The sequence below is a fragment of the Callospermophilus lateralis genome, chromosome 8 (genome assembly GCF_048772815.1).
Source record: "Callospermophilus lateralis isolate mCalLat2 chromosome 8, mCalLat2.hap1, whole genome shotgun sequence".
NCBI classification, from domain to species: domain Eukaryota; kingdom Metazoa; phylum Chordata; class Mammalia; order Rodentia; family Sciuridae; genus Callospermophilus; species Callospermophilus lateralis.
The window spans coordinates 51607498-51622096 of NC_135312.1; positions in this window are offsets into that span (position 1 = coordinate 51607498).

Below are 14599 nucleotides of genomic sequence, written 5' to 3' on the forward strand. Positions count from 1 at the left end.
AAAGAAAGGAAAAAAAGTAGAAATAAGTAAAATACTGGTAAGTTCAATGGACAAGGAACTGAATTCCAGGATGTCGTGTTGTCTGCCAGTATCTGCTATAAAACAGCTTTGATTTCAGTCCTCATGCTTTTTGTAGGAGGAAACTTGACCAGCCCAAATTTATCTTATAATTTTATGCAGAGATACAGCTCAGAGGAATAAAAATCATCACAAGGTGTAACACTATATTTATAATGCTAAGGTCTGGGTTTGGGCTCAGCTATGTCATTTAAAATCTTGTGCATCAAGCAAGTGCCTTGACTTTTATGAACCTCAGTTCACTGCATGTGAAAATAGGAATAGTAGAAAAACTGGTCCTGACTAGTTCAAAGGATTATTGTGAATGTCAAAGGATTATTGTGAATGGATGTCAAAATTCTGTAAACACATAAAGTTATGTGCTTATTTAAGGGCTTATTTTTCTGAAAGGCAAAAATTAATTGGAAAAATCAACTTTGGGGTGTGTACTGTTAATAAAAGGATTGAAAATAAGACAATGTATATAGACAATCATGCTTGAATATCTACTATTAAAAGAGTCATTTATGGATTATACATTGCTTACCACCCATCAAATCTTAATAACCAATAGCTAACTTGAGCCAAGAAGAAAAAGAATATATACAGTTGGAAATATATTGACTAAAGAATGTAACAACTCAACAAAAAAACCTACTGTATAAGCTACTTTATTGACAATGAATATTGACATCAAGTTTTGAGCATTTCAGTCTTGCCAAACCGCCATAACTGGTGACATTACTATAAGCAGACATTTGATTTAAAAAAATTATCAAATTCTGTGTCAAAGAAAAATAATTATGATGTTGAAATAAAATATAAGTAAATGAATAAAAATTCCTAGGAGAAATTTAAGATTCATGTTTATTTTCAATTTTTTAAACTGAAAAGGATTTAATAGTATAAGTTAAAATTGAAAATAGTCAATATTGACCAACTGCCAGAAAATGAACTAGGAGACTGAAGTTTCTCCCAAGGTTGCTATCACTCCAAGAAAAATAAGGATCATCATCCATAGAGGCCAAGTTCATTTCTGGGAAGACATATTGGGTCTATGAAAGAGGAAAAAAATGTTTCAATTAAGGTGATAGACATTCCAGATCTACCTGGCTGTTTGTCAATTTATATAACACAATTTATAATTTATGCATTAGTTCCTTATGTTAATTTAAATCACAGAAGATTCAAATGTGTCAATAAGGATAGACCCAAGAACACATTCGATTAACAAATTATGCTTGAGCATATGAATGCTGGGGATACATCAGCGAGCAAAGCAGACATGGTGCCTTGACCTCATATTGCTGTGGAGAAATTGACTTCCCTTTTTAAAAAATATAAAGCAGGGGGACTGGGGATGTGGCTCAAGCGGTAGTGCGCTCGCCTGGCATGCGTGCGACTCGGTTGGATCCTCAGCACCTCATACAAAGATGTTGTGTCCACCGAAAACTGAAAAATAAATATTAAAAAATTCTCTCTCTCTCTCTCTCTCTCTCTCTCTCTCTCTCTCTCTGCCTTTAAAATAAAATTAAAAAAATAAAAATATAAAGCAGGTTACAAAACAGGTGTGGTGTTAATATATTTTGTAAATATAGCCATATCATGTCAATGAACAAGTTAAGTTGTTTTTTTTTTACAATTTTAAAGATGTTTTTATTGTTCCATTACAGGTATGCATAGTCGTGAGATTCACTGCAACATATTCATACATAATTAGTTTCATTTTGTTTATTTATCTATTTATTTATTTATTACAATTCACAATAGCTAAACTGTAGAGCCAACCTAGATGCCCTTCAGTGGATGAATGGATTAAAAAATGTGGCATATATACACAATGAAATTTTTTTTGAGAGAGAGAGGGAATTTTTCTTAATATTTATTTTTTAGTTCTTGGCGGACACAACATCTTTGTTTGTATGTGGTGCTGAGGATCGAACCCGGGCCGCACGCATGCCAGGCAAGTGTGCTACCACTTGAGCCACATCCCCAGCCCTACACAATGAAATTTTACTCAGCAATAAAAGAGAATAAAATCATGGTGTTTGCAGGTAAATGGATGGAGTTGGAGAAGATAATGCTAAGTGAAGTTAGCCAATACCCAAAAAAACAAATGCCCAATGTTTTCTCTGATATAAGGAGGCTGACTCATACTTGTGTAGGGAAGGGGAGAATGGGAGGAATAGATGAATTCTAGATAGGGAAGAGGGGTGGGAGGGAATGGGAAGGGGCAGGGGATTAGCAAGGATGGTGGAATATGATGGACATCAGTATCTAAAGTACATGTATGAGGACACGAATTGGGTGTCAACATACTTCATATACAAACAGAGATATAAAAAATTGTGCTATATATGTGTAATAACAATTGTAATGCAAAAAAACCCAAAGTACATGTATTAAGACATGAATTGGCATGAACATACTTTATATAAAAAGATGAAAAATTGTGCTCTATATGTGTAATAAGAATTGTAATGCATTCTGCTGTCGTGTATTTTAAAAAATAAAATCAATTAAATAAAAAAATGGACAAATAAAGATTTAAAGACCAATTGAATACATATTATAGATTTTTAGATTGACAAACAGCCAGCTAGACCATTTATAGATTTAATTATTATGGAAAAAAACAATGAAGTCAACTTTAGTAATGCCTGTGTTACAAAATTAGGGATAAAATTTTTCTCGGCTAGATTTTCTTTTTTTCTACAACACCTGTGGGTTATTTGTGTGACATAAATTGACAGATAAGTTAATTGTTTTATTACAAAACCAAATAAATTAGATGAAAAAGAATCAGAGAATGTAGTGGCTTGGCATCATACAGATAGAGCAGATTAGATTTTGTGGTCACACTAATCTGTGAAGTCTGGACATGAGTTATTCTTCAGATCTTGAAAGACATGCTGTCATGTAATTATATGATGTCATGTAATTGCTCATTTGGAGGAAGGGCTGTAACACAAATCATGATTTCAAATTTCAAAACAGCCTTAACTGTTTCCTCAATCTCTGTACTCTTCATTACTCTAAATAAATATGCAAAACAGAAGACATATTTGGCAGATTACATATTCCTTATGAATATGTCAAGGTTGTGTGTGTGTGTGTGTGTGTGTGTGTGTGTGTGTATTTCTCATTCCTTCTAGGAACAATTGACTTTTAGGTAGATATAGTTTTGCTTTGTTTTATTTTTGTTTTGTTTTGTTTTGTTTAGTTTAGTTTTTTAATGTTATATTACACCACAACTGTGCATCTCCACCTAGTTTTATTTCCTCTTCACTGTTTTCTCTGCTTAATCCTACCTCTTCCTCTTTGTCCTTTTTGATGACTTGTTAGTGTTTCCCAGAACCAACATTATTTGTCAAAGTTCTTCAAAGATACTCCCTGTTTAGGCACATTCCATGTATGCTTTCATACAGGAATTCTGTTTAATCTCATCCTTGGAGAAAAAAGGCTATTCAGTATGTTTCTTCAATAATATTAATAATTTGATTAGTGTTTGATAACATGTTTTTTTTCTAATGACTATAATAAGTGCACTGTGAGAGTCTGGTCTCAAATTTCTTTGACCCAGTTACCTGAGTCTAGTAACCTACTGTTTCTGAGTTGTGTGTATTAGTCTGAGGGACTCAAATATGTAGGCTAAAAAGTGATTCTAAAGCAGTGAAATAGTTTCTACACAATAGTCAATACTTGAAAGTCACATTTGAATCTTCTGAAAAATAATAAAGAACACATATTGTTTACTAATAATATAATGGCATTCAGATTTTTAAATTACTTCTAAGAAACATTTTAATATTATAAATTTTGATTTCAGTTACATTTTTAGAGAACAAAAATAGTGCTGTGCTTTGGTTGGGTTATAAAAGAAATGTTCTGCCTCATTTCCTCAATGTTTCAAGTGAATTATATATCACTATTCCTTCCCAGTAAGCAAAATATTGCTAAATTCTGATTTTTTTAAATAGAGGTCATTAAAATGACTTTTTGTAAAGTATTAATTTTAATATAACTTATTGACAACATTCTGATGCAAATGAAATTCCATTTAATTATGTTCAATATTTGTATTTTTTTAATTACCAGAGAGAATAATCATCCTTTCATATACTTGGGAAAACTTTGGATTTCTACTTTGAAGAATCCTATTTCATAAAATCTAGTCTTTATTTCTATTAGGTTATTAGTCTTTTTTTCCTTAGAGATATATATGAATGCCATATATAAATTTGTATATATATACAATTATGGTTCATTGTTTTGTTAATTTATCTACTACCTGTGTACAGCTTGACATTTCATTGTTTTAAAAGATCTTTTCATCCACCAGGGACTTTTTTATTCTTAACAGTAAAATTGTATATATATATACCAACCACAAAATGTTAAGAAATCTTTCTTACTTTGATTTCTTCAAAGTATTTTTCTGTATTTTCATCTAAATTTTAAGTCTTTTAATGTTCAGATATTTTAAAACTTTAAGAATTATTGTGCTGATATAAAATGATATTGTAATTTTATGATTTTAATTTTTAAATTATTTTTCTAATAGTTGATTTTTCTAGACATTTTATGAGAGATCATACTTTCTCCACTAATATCATGTCTCATGTCATAAACAAAGCAGCCTCCATGTTTCTTTTCTCTTTATTCTGTTCTGTTGGTCTGTTTATCTCTTCTTCTATTGATGCTAAATACTTTTAACTGCTGTAATTAAGAGTTAGCAAATGTTTTCTGTAAAGAGATAAACAATAAAGTCTGAGGCTTAGCCTAGTCTTTTTTGAGGTAATTTCAGGGTTTAAGAAAAAAAAAATAGACCCCCCCCAGCCCATATACACACAAAGAGTTAGTCTACATTGTAGCTACTCAAATTGCCTATTGCAGCACAAAGACATCCACAAAGAATAAGTAAAAGGTATATAAACACAACTGTTTTCAAGTAAATATTTATTTATTTTTATATAAGCCAGATAGGGCCTATGGTTGTCTGACTCCTGCTTTGTATCACAATGTCATGATTTCATGATTTCATCTTTATCTTGTTAATTGTTCATCAGCATGATTTATCAGTCCATTTATTCCTGTCTTCTATTAAATATTTAAATTTTTGTCATTTTAATCATAGATCAATATACAACACACATTTTTTCATTTGTTATTGTTAAGAGTTTTACAGTCATTAATAATATTTGTTTCTATTAGTTTTCTATATGATTATTGCTAGTGTGTAGGAATATTATTGAACATAGATGGCAAACTTGTTGAAGCTTTTATTTATGTTAGTATTTATCTTTAGATTCTTTTAAATTTTTTATATAGACTTGTATTTTGTCTGTCAAAATTAGACTATCATATCTTCTTTTTCAAATATTACATCTCTTTTTTCCTCTTCTTATTACTGCCTGACTAAACCTTGCAGAATGGAATTGAATATTGGTGACATTAGTGGGAATGTCTATCTTGTTCCTAACCTCACTGGAAATGTTTCTAAAATTTACAATAAAATGTATTTTCTTTTAAGGTAGCTATCATATGGTAACAAAATAATATAATCTTCCCTTTTTTTGGTTAAAAAATATAAAACATGTAAGCCTCTCTTTTAATAAGAAAATCACTTTAATTACAATAAAAAGATGAAGGAAATCCAATTAGAATAAAGTATTTTGTTACTATATTCAGTTCTGTGTTATAAACTATGAGTCTTTGTGCCAAGAGAAGTAAAAACTACAGAATATTCATTTAACACAGAGAACCTGCCTCTTAAATGATCAAGTTGAGATGAATTATCAACATATTAACAAACTTATATTGTTTTGATCACTCTTTTAAATGTAAAAAGATGGTTTTGTTATTGAAATTGTCATTAGGAATTTGAATTCATCATTTTAAATTTCTACATGTGTATTAAAACAAAACCTTAGTCTTTTTTGAGGTAATTTCAGAGTTAAGAAAAAAAATAGACCCCCCCAGCCCATATACACACAAAGAGTTAGTTAAGAAATATTAGTTCACATTATATCTGTTATTTTTCATATAAAAATATGATCAAGCCAGGCACAATGGTGCCTCTTGTAATTCAAGTGGTTCAGGAGACTGAGGCAGGAGGTTCACAAGTAGGAGGCCAGTCTCAGCAATTGAGCAAGTCCCTAAGCAACTTAGCAAGATGCTGTCTCAAAATGAAAAATAAACAAGGCTGGGAGTGTGGTCCAGTGGTTAAGCACCCCTGGGTTAAATCTAAAGTACAAAACAACAACAACAACAACAACAACAAAAAACCCACAATTATTTCTTTTTATTTTGTATTGAAAAATCTATAAAAATCCAGAATTCCTTTTATTTTTGAAAGAATAATTCATTTTATTTTTGCAAAATTTAAATAAAGTTAAGGGAATTTTTGATAACCTCTAATTCTCTGAATATTTCCAGCATATTATCATACCCCACTATAGTAGAGTATTTGGGATGCAAGAAGTTGTATATTTTTATCATCTCCTACCTTTTCTACAAGTTTTTAAATGTTTTATTACATTTTATGTTCACCTACTTTCATATTTCTTTGTTGTTGTTATTTTACATAAAGTGTAACATGAGAAATAATTTAACAATCAGTATCCTGACTTTCCTTTGTATATTACTTTTTTATGATTACTCCTAGGTACTTCTACTGTAAATGAATATTATACCATTTCATGATTGCTCCCCCCACCTCACTTTTCAACCTTGCTATAGTCCTGAACTTCGTCCTCTAATTCCTAATGCCAATATGACTGTGGCTTTCTGTTTGAGTTCTAGCTGCCAATGTCACTGGCCTGGTCAGTGCCCTCTGGCAAAAGGCCATGTGCATGTGAATTTCATCCAGTGCAGTTTCTTCCTTTCATGGATTCACTTTCCTTCAGGTTCTGCTTGGTTTTGGTCACTCTCCACTGCCTTCAGGTAGTTGGTTTTTATATTTAGGAATGCATATCCTAAATTGAGCATGCTTGAAATTTGTTGCCCCTTAAATGCCTGCCTATATGAATATGTGTAGGCTCCCCATACAAAATCCCCATGCTTCTATCCTTTGAGGCAGTATTGCCTTTCAGACAGCTCCAGGGCTCTCCGTACTCAATGTTGGTAATTTCGCTATTCTTTAATCTTCTGGTCATGCTTAGTAGCTTCACATTCACCAAGAAAAGAATCCATTGCATTTGGTTAGGATACCGTCTTAAAGACTACTTTCTCAGGGAGACCTTCCCTGCTATTTAAAATGAGATTACATTTCCCACTTAGAGACTCTCTTTGCTCAATACTCTTCAATTATGACTTCAATCATAATTTTATTTCTATGTTGTACTTTTTGCTATGGTTCAAATATATCACCCCAAACTCACATTTTGGAAGCCTAATTCCCAAATTTATATGTTAATAATAATTGGAGGTGGGTTCTTTGAAAGGTAATTGGGGTCAGATAAGGTCATGAGGTAGGGCCCCATGATGGCACTAATTGCTTTATAAGAAGAGGAAATAGGCCTGAGCCAACACACTTGCTGTGTCTTGTCGTGAGATACCTTCCACCAGGTTATGATGTTGCGCAGGAAGCCCACTACCAGATGCTAATACCTTTCTCTTGAATTTCTCAGACTCCAGATCCATGAATGAAATAAACCTCTACTCTTTAGAAACTGCCTGTTCTCTTGTATTCAGTTATAGCAATAGGTAATGGGATAAGACATTCAATTACTTGAATATCTCCCCTGCTAAATTGCAAGCAGGGGAGAGAGATATCCATCTTATTGTTCTTTTCTTTAAAGCCAGTAGGTTAGAGCCATGCTCCCAATATCTGTGTGATCAGTATATATTGAATAAATTATGAGATTTCACTTTCTTTTAATCATTTAAGTTTTTTTAGTATTTTTAAATAAGATTTTTCTTTCTACTTTCTAATAATCACTCTAACATTATGAGTGATAGGTACTTCCTATCTATTCCCTCCAAATTCACACTTTATAAGATGTATAACTTAAGAGATTAATAGGCCAATTTACCATTATTTAACTTATTTTTAAGTCTATATTGATGGAATATTTGAATTACTAAATTGTGATCATCTTTTCATGTATCCACAGAGGTGATAGAATATAAAATCTTTGGTTACTCTTCTGTGTGATTATTTTTTACTGCATATACTTTATAGAGAAGATATGAGGGATGGCAGTTCTAGTTATGGCAATAATTTTTGATAAAATCTCCTCAAGTTTATCTTTTAAAAAATATTTTTAGTTTTAGATGGACACAATACCTACCTACTTACCTTTCTTTCTTTCTTTCTTTCTTTCTTTCTTTCTTTCTTTCTTTCTTTCTTTCCTTCCTTCCTTCTTTCTTTTTTATGTGGTGCTGAGAATCAAACCCAGCGCCTCACACATGCTAGGCAAGCCCTCTACCACAACCCCAGCTCTCAAGTTGAATTTTAATAAATATGTGCAATTGAGTTCTCTAATACAGAAGTGAGATAATGAGGAATATGAAGTATTTTTCACATTTGCTCACCCCAAATATATTCATTTACAATAAAGTGTTGGAGAAAAATTATCATAAGAGATGTCTTACCCATTTTCTTATTTCATTATGGAAGAAAAAAACAATGACCAGAGATAACATCAATTTTAAAACAACTTTTAGAATAGGATGCATTTCTCTACTAATTACCTTTTAAAAAGCAGATTTGACTATCTGCCTATCAATTTCTCTCTATATTAGGTAGTCCAGAAGTGTTTGAAATATCAAAACTTTTTTGAGAAAGGATGCTTTTTAATTCTCTAGTCAGAAGAGAAGGTGGCCTATAATATCTCATTCTGGGGAATTATAATTTTTTCAATGACCTACATCTATCTGATCATTTTTTAATTTTAATTATGACTTTAATCAATAATTTCTAGCTGGATTATATTTTTTAAACACACAATCTTTTTTAATCTGGGGATTAAACAGAGGGGTATTTTGCCGCTGAGCTACATACCCAACCTTTTCTATATATATATATATTTTTTTTTTATTTTGAGACAGGGTCACACAATCTGAGAATTGAGAATATAGTCAGTGCTATGATGTGCTGCTCAGATCTTCAGAATCAAAGGTGCCATTCCCCTAGCTACCAAGAGTTTTGCCTGATGCTGGCTCATAGGAATTATGCTCAATCAAAAGAAGCAGCCTTCACTTTCTTAATTATTTTCTTTGCTGTGCGGAAGCTTTTTAATTTGATTACATGCCACTTACTGATTCTTGTTTTATTTCTTGAGCTTTAGGTGTCTCGTTGAGGAAGTCAGTACCTATACCAATATGGAGTGTTGACTCTGTTTTCTTCTAGCAGTTGCAAGGTTTGTAGTCTGTTTTCTAAGTCTTTGTACCATTTTGATTTGACTTTTGTAAAGGGTGAAAGATAGGGATCTAATTTTTATCTTCTACATATAGTTAACCAATTTTCCCAGCACTATTTGTTAAAAAGCCTGTCTTTTCTCCAACATGTATTTTTGGCACTTTTGTCAAGTATCAGATGGCTCTACACATGTGGGTTTGTTTCTGTGTATTCTATTCTATTCCATTGGTCTTCATGTCTTCACTGATGCCAATACCATGCTGTTTTTGTTTCAATAGTGCCAAAGTATAATTTGAGATCGGGTTTTGTCATGCTTCCTGCCTCGCTTTTCTCACTCAGAATTGTTTTGGGTTTTTTGTCTTATTTTTAATTTTTATTTATTTTTTTTAGTTCTGTGAAGAATGTCATTGGTATTTTATGGAGACTACATTAAGTTTGTATTTTGTTTTTGGCAGGATGGCCATTTTGACAATATTAATTCAGTCTACCCAAGAACATGGGAGGTCTTTCCAACCTCTGAAGTCTTTTTAAAATTTCTTTCTTAAGTGTTCTATAGTTTTCATTGTAGAGTTCTTTTACTTCCTTGGTTAAATTAATTCCTAGGGTTTTTTTAAAAAAGATATTGTAAAGGGAATGGTTTTCCTGATTTCTTTCTCAGCTGAATTGCTGTGGGAGTACATGAAAGCTATTGATTTATGAGTATTGACTTTATATCCTGCTACTTTTGTGGAATACAGAAGCAGGATATTCTGAGATACAGGGAAAGATAATGGAAAATAAGGAAATGTAAAGTAATTGGTGGCCTATACTTGGGTAATGAAACTTATTGGCTCTTCCTAGGACACATATCCAGAAATGGTGATATTAACATGATCTGAGGGTGAAGTTTTTGGCCCTTGATGCCAAAATGTCACCTAACACACACCTACATAGGCCCAGGAGAAAGGTTTCTTTCCACCTGTCTGAAAAAAAAACAAAAGCAGCCTTCAAGTTCCTGAAAAACAACTTGGGCCACTATTAATTAGCATCTTCACTCTTGTATCAGAGGTGTCTTCACAGGTGTTACCTATAGCAAAGCTAATGGGAATTTCCTGCTTTAGCTGTGTGACTTCTGAAATCGGTGATGAAAGCAATTAAGTAAAGGTAAGTGAGGCCACAGGGTCTAATCAGGTTTTTCTTTGGTTTTACAGCTTCAGTCAGTTTAAACCCTAATTATTCTGATAATGTAATTACTGAAATACTAGTTTGCTGGTGATGCAGGCCTTTTTGCTTACTTTTAATATTTTGGTCATTACCCCTCATTTCCACTAGATGGTGTGCAGAGACTGAGGAAATAAATGAAAAGCAAAGGATTTACTTTTTTTGTTGTTGTTGTTGTGTGAGTAAAAATCTGAGAATTTTATTTGGATTTCATTCCTTTTAACACTAATTAATCTAAAGCAGCTGAAGAGACCTATATTTTAAAAAATTATATTTTGACCTTATTTCTAATCAAAACCTCTCTTTTACGGCATTGTCCTATTAATATTCCTTTTCAATTTTGAGTCTTTGAAACATAAATCTCTTTTCTGTCAAAAGGCAAACAGAGAATTAAAATAGACAAGAGAAGGCAGAAAGAAACCACACTAGAAATGACTGAAATCACCCTCGTGGGCAGAGAGGGAAGAAAATATAGCTGTGTTTTTTGTTTAGCAGCAGCTTCTACAGAGGAATGTCACCCTTGGAGACACACTCAATTCCTCCTGGGACATGGCTCCTTGATGGCAGAGTCTGCCTTAAGAGACATAAGAAATATAAGGGGGAGCTGTGACTGAATAAAAGCCAAAGTGGCTACAGAATGGGGGCAGAGGGAGGAACAATCCTTTCCTGAGCCTTAGAGATGTACTGACATGTGGAAGATTGACAAACAGACATTGCTCAGGGAACTGAATGTGCCAGAGGGAACAATTTTCCATAATGTAACAATGCCTTCCAAAATTTGAGAAATACTGGAATGACCAGTTCTTCCTTTTGACCAGCACATTCCCCAGGCTTGTAAGCTTCACAACCACCTATGTTGTCATTAGTCTTCGACCTCTGGACTTACTTAGAGCCCAAGCCCACTTTCAGCTGAATGCTAGTTTGGCTGAACTGACCCTGTGTTTCCCAATTTGCAAATCTATCTCCACCCAATATCTTCATTTTATTTAGCCTCATTTATGACATATTGGTATACAGATCCCAGTCACTTTAACCTCCAAAACTACCAGGATTCAGCTTCCATTAAACAGAGGTAGAATCAATATTGCCGATATTTGCCTTCATGAGTTCTCCCCGTTAAAAAAAAAAGAGAGATGAATTTTATATAAGGAAAGGTGTGCCTCAAAACATTAAAATGCAATTCAAACTTAAAGATATCAGTAAAAGTAAAATCTATAAAAGGAAAAAAAAAAAAAGCAAGATTTCTTGAGAAAATTACAGCATTTACTTGCCACAGCACTTGCTTCTGACAATTGGGTAAAATTAGTAGTGAACTGGTAAATGCTTAACAACCCAACTTTCCCCAGGGGCAGGGTGTGGATTGGAGGCACAGAGGAAGCCCTGATTTCTGTTTGCCAATTTCCATTATGTAAATATCCTGACATGCCTCATTTCAAGCTACCAACATGAAACTGATGAACTTGGCTTTAGGAGGTGATGATATGCACAGAGCTGGTTACTAGCACTACATTGGTAACGAATTATCATGGACTCTTCATTATTCCTAGGAACACTGCCTTCTCATTTTTATACATGTTAAGTGTTTGCACATATTTCCTCAGTTATCTTATTTGGTAACCAAAGAAAACAGTTTTTCTAACATCTTAAAAGTGTCAGGACTTTATTATCACTTTTAAACTTAAGGTCAAATACAAAAGCAATGAGCATTTATCACTATATAAGTGCTTAACAAGGACTACTCTCGCCACACAACAGTCAGCCTTCTAAAACACATCTTCTCACTCTTCCTCAGTGAAGGCAGGTGTGTGTGCTTGGAATTTTTACTTCAGCAAATACCAATTGATCATAAATGGCTCTTGGGTTGAATGCTCTATTCTTTTCCTGACAAGTTTTCAGATGTATGACTTTCTACCTTCACCTTAGGAGCAAGATCACAATGTAAAAATCAAAATAATAAAGCATATTTCTACCTTAGGAGCTGATTCTAAGAGCATTTGGAGTGGGGTCCTCTTCCCTGCCCTTTGAATCTGCATTGCCAGTGGGATTGATTTCCTGCTCTGAAGACATTTTTAAAGGGTTTGTGGTAATAGGGTTTTTGCATATGGATATCCAGTTAACCAGTTGAAAGATGGTTAATGAAAATCAACTCTTTCAAAACCCATCCAATGTACCGACTCGTTTATGCCAAATCTGCTCTAAGGTTATGTTTATCAAAGAAGGTTCTCCAGCAAATGATCATTTAAAATACAGATGCTTAGACTCCTCCAGACTGACTGTATTGAAATGTAAGAATGGGGTTCAAGATATTGTATTTTTGGCAGATACTCCTGGTAAATGTGATAAACATCACAGCTTGAAAAACATTCCTCTCCTTGTACTCAGATAAGTTTTAATAATAATAAACTAGAATATCTAAAATATTTCTACTTTTTCTTTAAAAATTTAAAAGATCTTAAACATCAAAGGATGAGATCATGGTTTTTGGCATGTATTGAAAATTATGAAAGAAATTGTTAGTATTTCCTAGATCACTCATGTGCCATATTTTTTAAGGAATAAAAATTTCTCGTTTTTATTAGAAATTAGGCTAAAATTACTTAATTTCTAATTTTTTTAAGGTTGATTTTCTTCTCTCAATAACTACTCTATGGTTATGCAAACGTTTGCATTAAAGGAAGAAGCGTGAGGGATGTAAAGAAATTCCTTTTACTATTTTTGCAACTATGCTGTAAAACTAAAATTTATTCAAAATGAAAGCTTTTTAATGCTACTTACATTTTTTAAAATATGTAAGTAGACTTTATCACAGATATAACAAAATAGCTTAGAATTTTGGGTTACTTGGCTTGTGTCCTAGTTTTAACTGTATTACACATCAGCCTTTTTTCTTGTGGCTTAAAACATTGAATTAAACTAGATCTGTTATGAAATTACGTCCATCCCTACCATTATGAAATCTTACCATTCCAATTTACATATTCTGATTATGATTTCTTTGTTCACAATATTTATTGTACATAAATTTTACCACAATGAGAAACTATTTTTCATTCTCTTAATGGTATCCTTATGGACAGAAGTTCTTAATTTTGATGATATCCCATTGTCAAACTTTCCTTTATGGTGAGTGCCTTTTTGTGTCCTGTTTAGAAAATATTGAACTAACACAGATTATGAAGACATTTTCTCTTGTTTTTCATCTCATGCTTTATTATTTTGACTTTTACACTGTGATCTTGCCTGAATTACCTTGGAATTACTTATAGTATGTGGTATCAGAAAGGAGTCCTCCCTCCCTCCCTTTCTTCCTTCCTTTCTCCTTTCTTCCTTCCTTCTTTTCTTCCCTCCTTCCTTCTTTTTCGTTTTTGCATATGGATATCTAGTTAACCCAAAACTACTTCAGAACCGATTTCATTATTAAAGGCGGTGCAGGGGAGGTTGGCACACATTTATGTCATCTCTCTCTCTCTCTCTTTTTTTTTCTTCTTCTCTTGCCCTTCTGCCTTCTACCATGGATTGACACAGCAAGAAAATCTTTAGCAAATGTTGATCCCCTCGACCATAAACTTTTCAGCCTCCAGAACTGTAAAGCCAATAAACTTCTGCTTATTATAAATTATTCAATCTCAGGTATTCTATTATAACAACACAAATTAGGCGTAAACATAAGGAAACACAGAATAATCATCTCCTCCAACAAGCTCTGCCCTACACAATTAATCTTAGCTCCATACTCTTCTTCAGACTGCCCAAAGGACCCCATTACATGCCTCTCTGTTACTGTCCCTTCCACTGGAGTGTCAAGAGCCACATTCACCTTGTATTTTATTTACTTTCTATTCCCTTACTAAAATTTACTATTTTATTTATTAAGTGAATGGACTGGGAAATAAAAGTCAAATTGAGTCACAGTATTTGATTGACCTACAAGTACAAGCTTGGGATAGCCACCCTCTAACAAAACCCTCTATGATTCCA